This window comes from Salvelinus sp. IW2-2015, linkage group LG23 (genome assembly GCF_002910315.2).
Source record: "Salvelinus sp. IW2-2015 linkage group LG23, ASM291031v2, whole genome shotgun sequence".
NCBI lineage: Eukaryota > Metazoa > Chordata > Actinopteri > Salmoniformes > Salmonidae > Salvelinus > Salvelinus sp. IW2-2015.
Window position 1 is genome coordinate 35227862 of NC_036863.1, and position 9928 is coordinate 35237789.

Below are 9928 nucleotides of genomic sequence, written 5' to 3' on the forward strand. Positions count from 1 at the left end.
CTCACAATGGCTCCGTTTGTCTATTTCTATGTGTTTGGCCGTGTGTGGTTCTCAATCAGAGCAGCTGCTATCTTGTCTTGATGAGAACCATACTTAGGTAGCCTTTTCCCACCTGTGTTTTGGGTAGTTGTTTTCTGTTTCTGTCTACACCAGAAGGAATGTTTCGTTTGTTCCACTTTTATTTTTTGTTCTAGTGTTCAGTTTATTAAAGTCATAACACGTTACCGCTGCACCTTGTCTCTCTCCTTCTTCCTCAGACGAACGTCGTTACACCGTCAATGCTGCAGAAATGTTTTGGTACCCTCCCCAGATCTGTGGCCTCGACACAATCCTGTCTCTGAGCTCTACGGACAATTCCTTCGCCTTATGGCTTGTTTTTGCTCTAACATGCACAGTCAACTGTGGGACCTTATATTGACAGGTGTGTTGCCTTGCCAAATCATGTCCAATCAATTGAATTTACCACAGCTGGACTCCAATTAAATTGTAGTAATAACTCAAGGATGATCAATGGAAACAGGATACACCTGAGCCCATTTCGAGTTTCATCATTTCAAAGGGTCTGAATACTTATGTAAAAAAGGTATTTCGTTTTTTGGAAACATTTCTAAAAACCTGTTTTTGCTTTGTCATTATGGGGTATTGTGTGTCGATTGATGAGGAACATGTTTTCTTTAATCAATTTTAGAATAAGGCTGTAACGTAACAAAATGTGGAAAAGGTCAAGGGGCCAGGAWACTTTCCGAAAGCACTGTATGTAAGCCAGCGAATAGCCTTCACAAATCTGTGTGCTTATATACCTGTGTAGTTTAAATGCAAAGAAAGACTATCCTTGATTCCTGCTAAATGGTTAGAGGGAGAGAATCTGTACAGGTGCTGGAGATGGGATGCAGAGGTTGTCTTATGTCAAGTTCTGTATGGTAGGAGTCAGTAGAGCTGGGTGTTATTGTTGGTGTTTCTGTTTACCTCAGGACTACTGGCAGAAGGTTGTGTTATGTCTCATGTCCAAACAGGCATGTAGTTGTGCTCCAAGTAGTGTCGAACAGCCTGGGTAAAAAAAAACAAAGTTGTTGTTGAAACAGGAGAGGAAGAGGAGAGAGGGCATCCGTTGATTATCACTGAAAATGGCACTCTTTATTATACCCAGTACACATGCCAGTCTATAATGCTCATTGGTTTTGGCAGGGAGAGACATCAGACACCAACTATATTGTGTTTTGATGACTACAAGCTGTATTGTTTATAGTCTGATCAATTAGAAAACGAACTCTTCATTGTCATCCGGCATAATAACAATAGGAAACAGAAACAGCAGATGTTTCTTAGAGTGATGATTATATTGCTTTCATTTTTGTGCAAATGTACAAGATGATTTACAAGAGATGATTTACAAGCAGCCAACCATGGAGGGTCTGTAAAAATCAATAGCATCATTACATGAGCGGGCTGTCAGCACTCAGCACACTGATTAAATGTCTTGCATGCCAATCCTCCTTATGGATCATGCAAGACAATACCAGGTTGATTATCAATGTAGGAGTTACTACAAGTAATCATACGCCCTGTGATGTCGTGAAGAAACAAATGGAATGTGTGAATGTTCCATAGATTTATTTCCTCATATGACACCTTATTATCTGATTAGATCCAGAGATTCTTTGGCCAGATCAAGCTTAGGCAGAGCTACAGACGGGGACTTGGCAGGGAAATCCCTGATTGACAGCTTCAAGGGTTGAATGATTTAGGCTACCCTCTAATCTGTTCAGTAGCTGTCGATCAGTAATCACCTTTCCTCACATACGGTTGCCCACTCACACACGTGCCTCCCTTTCTCCAGAGAAAAGCACAGAGCCTTGGTGAGAGAAGCTTGGTAGTGAATTAAAGACAATGGGATAAAGAATGGAGGAAGGATGGGAGAAGACAGGGGTGGAAAACAATAAGGAGGAGGCGCCAACAGACTCAATGAGCGTTTGTTAGTCTATAGCAGGGAGATAGATGTGTATGGGATTTTTCCTCTAATATCTGAAACAGGTTTCCCTAGACAGGGGTGATACCTTTACCAGCAGGCAGCKTCCCCTGACCATTACTCTTGCTGAGAAACGTCATGTCAGGGCAGCCAGATGAGGTTTTAAATGACTGTCACGTCCCCCTCTATTTCAAATGGCCTCGTGTTATGGCATCCTATAGCCATTTATTTTATTTACGGCTTCTGCTTCCGGCTGCCTTCCTTTATGGGAACAGAATATAAACTTGATCAAAGCAGGGGGGGCAGGTTTGGCCTTGTCGTGGTGGGGCCAGTTTATTTATTTGTATTTCACCTTTATTTAAGCAGMGAGTCACCATTGAGACCAGAGATCTCTTTCACAAGGGAGCCTTGCATACACAACATAAAAAATGTAATACAATATAAAACCAGTAAAATACAGCACAACACAAATATTCAAGAAAACCAGTTACCTTCCTCAATAAGTAGGTCCCCAATCAATATTTTAAATTGCCTGAGCGACACCATAACATCCAATTGTAATGTTTTTTGGAATTGGTTCCAGCAATGAGGTACTTTAAAACTAAAAGCGGATTTACCTAGTTTGGTGGAGACCCGAGGAACCTCAAGAGTTAACCAACCTCGTGAACGGGTTTGGCATTTCATGTTTTTATACGGGCGATTTTGTGAGAAGACCGATTTTCTGGATGTTTCATGGTCTGACAWACACCACTCTTTCACTGRAYATGCAGATGTGCGACATGGATGRGGTGGATTGAGACAGATCCAATGCAGATATCTCTTGCTTAAASTGACAGATGTTTATAGGGATCTGTATTATTATGCTGTTTAGAGTTTGGCGGGGCGCGGACATCGACTCTGGGGGGTRAACAGTTCGGTAAGTTGGAACCTTGTGTTGTAGAGCTTTGTAAACAAAAAGGGAATAATGCAGTGATCTACGGGACTTTGATGCTGTGGTACTAACATAAGCACTAGGACACTGGAATGGATAAAACACTGTGCTGCTTCTCCACCCCACCTCTGATTGAGTATTTAAAATTGTATTAAGCTTTAATGAGCACTGGGCATTTCCTCTGCCAGGAACAGGAGAGAATCTGGAGAATCTGGGAAGAACATCAGAATTGATGAAAAATAGCCTAGTTAATGTGGACTTGCTGTTGGAAGGAGTTTGAACAGGAAGAGGAGGGGTTTAATAGGACTATGTTGGTGGAGAGTAGGGGGAGATCTTAGACCAATCGAAGACACCTATAAAGACTCGATGGAATGCCACTTTGGGTAGTCAGATAAGTGGCTCATTAAAAGGGTGTGAGAGGGGCATTAGACCACTAAGACCACTAGACCACATATTACTAAACAGGGTTAAATGTGGATAAGAAACTGGAGAGAGGGGGGGGGGCACAGAGAATGAAGTCCTGAGGCTTATGGAAAGGAATGGATCTGAAATGTTTTAGAATTTTTTATTTATTTAACCTTTATTTAACCAGGCAAGTCAGTTAAGAACAAATTCTTACTTACAATGACAACCTACCCCGGCCAAACCCGGACGACGCTAGGCCAATTGTGCGCCGCCCTATGGGACTCCCAATCACGGCCGGATGTGATGCAGCCTGGATTTGAACCAGGTACTGCAGTGACGCCTCTTGCACTGAGACGCAGTGTCTTAGACTGCGTCACTCGGGAGCCCAAAAAAGAAATATGTACATATGACATAACACAAGGCATCTTTGAGAGACACAAAGCAGCAGCCACATTGTGATCAGTGGGTTTTTCAGAGACCCTATGCTAAACAGAACACCCAAATAGGGGAAACATGCATTTTAAACAATTTTAAACTTTTAATCTAAAACTGCTCATTGGGCACTGCAGTGTGGCTGCCCCGCTCCAGCCTCTCCAGCCTAATGTGTGTGTGTGTGTGTGTGTGTGTGTGTGTGTGGAAATATGTTTATATAAAGTAATATGTGTAGATGGGTGAGCGAGAGATTGAGCGTATAAATATAAATGTTGATGTAAATGTATGTGTGTGTGTGGGTGTGTGTGTGTGTGTGTGTTGGAATAATGCAGAAGACACATTTCCATCAGGTATGTCCTTCAGTGATCGGAAAAATGCTACTCAAACCCGAAGACATTGGAGATGTTAAGGCCGCACTTTACAGCCCCTGAAACCTTTGTGTGATGCCTCCCCTCTCCTCTCTCATCTCGTATTCTTCTCTGCTCTCACCAACTTTAATTTTGTCTGTAGATCTTAGTAATAAAGGTGGCTTCTGTGTTGCATACTATATAAAATGCATAACTCTCTTTTCGGGTTAGTGTTGTGCAATAATGTATTGTAAGTGTGTGAACATGCTGCAAGCTAATTCTCCCCTTCCTTTTTTAGCTATGTGTTTACTCGTCTCACAGARGTTTGTTTTTTAGCTGCCGGGCTATCTGCCACCGGGCTGTTTAGTAGGATTAAATCTCCATGATCCCCACAGCAACTGATGCACAGCGAAAAGAGAAACATGACTGATAGTGAACCGGGGCTCTATTGGGGCTCTTTTGTTTCCTGCACTCATTTACTCTCATATACCAAACATTGCGCAAACCCAGAAAAAAGAAACAGCAAATTAAGCCGCTTAACGTTTTGGTCCTCCTTTTAAAATGGTTTGCCAGCAGAAGCCTTAAATCAATAGCACAGATTTGAATGGATTAATAAATACAGTGTCTTTCATAACATTCTTGTAGTTCTGGATATCATTAGTCTTACTAAGCCTATTTTTTGCCTTGGATTAATACTGCCCCTTGGAAACCCTATTCATTTATGCAGTATGTATCATCCTTGGGTGCTGGTAGTTATATATTGATAAATACTGTAGATGGCTAACTGCAGAGAAACAAATAGGTCTCTGTATTGAATACTGGATAATGTCCTCTTGTTGTGTTTTACGCGTGAACTAAACTCCATGCAGTATGAACTTGGCAAAAAAACAACCATAAGCTAGGCACAGATGAAACTCTAACAATGAATATCTCACCTATGTGTATTTCCTCATCAGCAGGGGTCTATCATTTTCCCACACATCTCTGTCTCTGACATATCCCACACCTTATTACTGACAGATTCCAAAATAGCATAATGTCAGCCTGCTACTGCATTATCACTCCTAAGCTTGCAGAAAGCTTTACAGCTACCACGTACATCGGGCTGTCAGGGTATTACCTACTGCTTAGAGATGTACCTCATATACACTAACAGAGAGAGTATCAATCTGAACAAGACCACTCCTATTTTAAAACAGACCTCTGTCAGACTAAATAAAGTCATCCTTACACTTACAGGTCAATGAATACACAAACACACCCAAKATTGTGTCTTAGGCCTTTATTTCCACTGTAAAAGCTATCAAATTCCACTCCAGTAATTCTGATAAATGTAGTCACGTCATGTGAGATAATGTKCTTATTCTCACCTTTCCGTAAACGTGGCAGCTGATGGAGAAGATGGCCAGATGTGCTGGGCCCTCGCTACCCCCTGTCCAGACACACATGGCTGCCCTATAGCAATGGAGTAGGGGGATAGAAGTGGGGAGAGGAGGGGTGTTGTGTGTGTGTCTGCATAGCCGCAAGGGTCTGCAACAAGGAAATGATGCAATTGCACAAGGATCTGTGCCGAAGCACCATCCACAGACCTGCTGCAGGCTTACTAAAAATGAGTTTTAGCCGCCAATCACACTGTGACTAAATGCATATGTCAATAAAAGCATTATAAAGTATGAATGCTTACTTGTCGCAGACATCACATCCACACTAAGAGAAAGTCACGGTTTTGGAAGTATTTATGTCTTATTTATATCAGACCATGCAGCCTTTATTCATGTATCGTCTTGGAAGACTATAAATAGCCATGACTGTTCTTCTGCCTCTGTGCCTGCTCCTTACCCAAGCCCTGTAGACAATGGGCATCCTTATCAAGTCCTGAAAAGCCAAGTTTAAAGATATCCTCTTGATTAGGAGGCACAGAAGAGTCATATGATAACCTCTAGAAAATAGGAGTATCTTAAATAACTCCCACGACGCTCCCAAAAATGCACTAATTGTAAGTGGCTCTGGATAAGAGCGTCTGCTAAATGACTAAAATGTKAAATGTAATGTAATTGTAAAGCGTTGTCATCGTCATCCTTACATAACAAAAGAAGTTAAGTAAGGTGACCAAATAATGGCATGGTAGGACTTCCCTGAAGCCTCATTGTGATACTGTACTTTCTCCATAGTTTAGATTAGAACACCTATTAAAAAGCATGTGGAATGGCGGCCCCCAGACCGAGGGCCATGGTACCCATTTACAGTGCCCTGCTGGGTAAGTGTTAGGTAGAGAAAGAAAAGTGCAYCGGTGCTGTGAAAAGAGAGCTGAGACCTGTCAGAAAAAAAACAACACAGGGTAGAAAAGTGTTGCTTTTTTTCCCTGTCATCCAAATGAATCCTGATTATGAATCTCACTTTCAGACACCTACCCAAGAAATTCAAATGGCAAACCAATTATTGAATTTGTCATACATGATAGCTTCTCCCTGTAAATGAAGAGTTTTTTTGTAAATCGACTATTTTTTTCATATGAAATTATTACTTAAGGGGGCGGGTTGGGGACCTTCAAATGTTTTATTCATAGGTTTTAGATGTGTATGAAAACATGTTTTTTTTGCAAAATGCTATATATACATTGTTTAGCTGGACTGGAATGTTTGTATCCTGTATATTTGACTGTGATACTGTATGTGGTTGTCTCACCTTGCTATCTTAAGATGAATGCATTTACTGTAAGTCATTCTGCATAAGAGCATCTGCTAAATGACAATAAAAGTKAAATGTACATTTTTTACATACACTGTAACGGAAAACTGTAATGTATATGGTAGTTTTAGYTATTATCAACAGTAAACTTACACAACCATTCAAAAGTTTGGGGTCACGTTGTGTTAGCTAATCCAAGCTGATCATTTTAAAAGGCTAATTGGTCATTAGAAAACCCTTTTGCAATCATGTTAGCACAGCTGAAAACTGTTGTCCTGWTTAAAGAAGCAATAAAACTGGCCTTCTTTAGACTAGTTGAGTATCTGGAGCATCAGCATTTGTGGGTTCAATTACAGGCTCAAAATGGCCAGAAACAAAGAGCTTTCTTCTGAAACTCGTCAGTCTATTCTTGTTCTGAGAAATTAAGGCTATTCCATGTGAGAAATTGCCAAGAAACTGAAAATCTCATACAACGATGTGTACTACTCCCTTCACAGTACAGCGCAAACTGGCTCTAACCGGGATAGAAAGAAGAATGGGAGGCCCCGGTGCACAACTGAGCAAGAGGACAAGTACTTTAGAGTGTCTAGTTTGAGACACTCTAAATGTCTCTGTGCATCATTTTAATCGGGCTTCATTAATTAGTACCTGCAAAACACCAGTCTCAATGTCAACTGTGAAGAGGCGACTCCAGGATGCTGGKCTTCTAGGCAGAGTTGCAAAGAAAAAGCCATATCTCAGACTGGCCGATAAAAAAAAAGATTAAGATGGGCAAAAGAACACAGACACTGAACAGAGTAATTTCACCCCACAGAATACTTAATACTTATCTTTGGAGCGCCAAAAACCTTTTGACCACTAGTGGGTGCATGGTATTGCTGTTCCTTGCTCATTAACATATTTTGAGGTGTGCCTTGCAAGAGGCTATTTGTTACACCCGTGAGAATCTACTCAATGTTATGRAAAATGGTAGGGGCAAGTCCATCAGTAACATAAAGATGTTATTGAATAATTCAGCAACAGAATAATGTGTTATCCTGGTCCGTAAAGCCATTTTAATTACTTATTTCAGCAAAGGTAGGCTACATTCCATTGTACTGTATCGTGCCTACCTCTTGTTTTTAAATCCTGCAGAGTTGCTCTAAAGCTGAGGATTATTATTAACAAAGAAGTTGAGGAGATATAAATGAAAAGCCTCTAATTTCTTCAGTCCAATAGAAATTGGTCCTGTTGGGCAAACCTTGCTGCTCTTTCATGCCTTCCTCATGTCACCATGGCAACACACCAACCCCTGCAGGCGTCTGCCAAACTGACAGTCCATGTAACAGAGAGCGCACACACACCAATTCACCCACCAACCCATCCACCCACACACACAGAAGTACACACGCACACACTTGCGTGCACCATGCACACACCCACACATGCACACACACCCTCATATAGTCTGGTAGTCGATAGTTGATATCTTTAATTGTGCAGTTTTATGTGAAGTCCTTTTACTGATTGCACATCAGCTTTGGGATTTGTCATATATTTGTAATAAAGTCAGTATTTGCTATATTCTTAAACCAGGGCTAATTTGCAATAATTCTAGAGACGTAAATGGCCGTAGGAAATGCACATCTTGCGATGCAGATCTGGCTAATGGCTTTATGTTGAGATAGAATCAGGCCTTGGGGGCAGGATCACACAGAGAGGAAGCCGATCACAAGCCCTTCCCTGCGGGGCGTAACGGCATTTTCCARGGATGAGCTGGGCTGTCGCTGCGCTTTTAYGAAACTTGAGACAACGACACACTCAATGTGACAGTCTACCACCTTCTGCAGTAGGTCTACAAATTGTGAACTGCCATCCTGCCTGCCAACCACTTCTTAGGAGATGTTCAAATGCCCCCTGCATAAAGATTCTGCACAACGGATGCTTAGAAAGTGAAAATGTCGGTGACTATCAATTATAATTTCTGGGTAGATTAAGTTGCAAAAGAAAGTTTCTCATGTGTGACAGTAATTTGCCATAATTAGACTGATGATGGCAGCAGTAGCATCTAGAAAGATAAAACAATATGAACAATTGAATACAGCCACAGTATTTATGCAGCATTAGGGCATATAATGCCTTCCGGGTCCATTTTAGCAGTTTTCCAATTCACTTGAGCTCAAGACAGCTTTTGTCTCATTCACACATTGAAAGAGCTCTCCGATGACCTAGCTCACTAATGAAAATACTAATTGGAGTGTGAAACAAAACCAACTTTTAAAAAATTATTTTGCAGATGATTCCACTTGTACATGCTTAGTAGAGTACAGCAAATGCTAGACATTTATYCACACATATACGATTGTTTGGTAATGATTCTGATATATGCTTCTTTTGTTGTTTTGTTGACTTCATAAATAGTGCATAATCAACTGGATTAAAAGACATTGGCTGTCATTGAAAATATTCTAGACCTTCTAGAAATAGCCTGTATTGTGCCAAGTTAGTGTCAGAATTGTGAACAGCAGTGTGAATCATGATATCCGCAAATACAGCTCCCTGCCAAACTACTCACACATAATACATAAACACGACCACTTACCCACACCTTCACACGCCGATGAACAGAGACATACACACACATGCACAGAGACATACACACACATGCACAGAGACATACACACACAGCACAGGACTACACACACATGCACAGAGACATACACACACATACACAGAGACATGCATGCACACACATACACAGGACATGCATACACACATGCATACAGAGACATCACACACATGCATACACAGAGACATGCATAGCACACATGCATACACAGAGACATGCACACACATGCACAGAGACATTCACACACATGCACAGAGACATACACACATGCACAGAAACATTCACAAACATGCACAGAGACATTCACACACATGCACAGAGACATTCACACACATGAACAGAGACATTCACACACATTCCAGAGATATACACACACATGCACAGAGACATTCACAGACATGCACAGAGACATACACACAGCACAGAGACATTCACACACAGGCACAGAGACATTCACACACATGCACAGAGACATTCACCACACATGAACAGAGACATTCACACACATGAACAGAGACATACACACACATGCACAGAGACATTCACACACA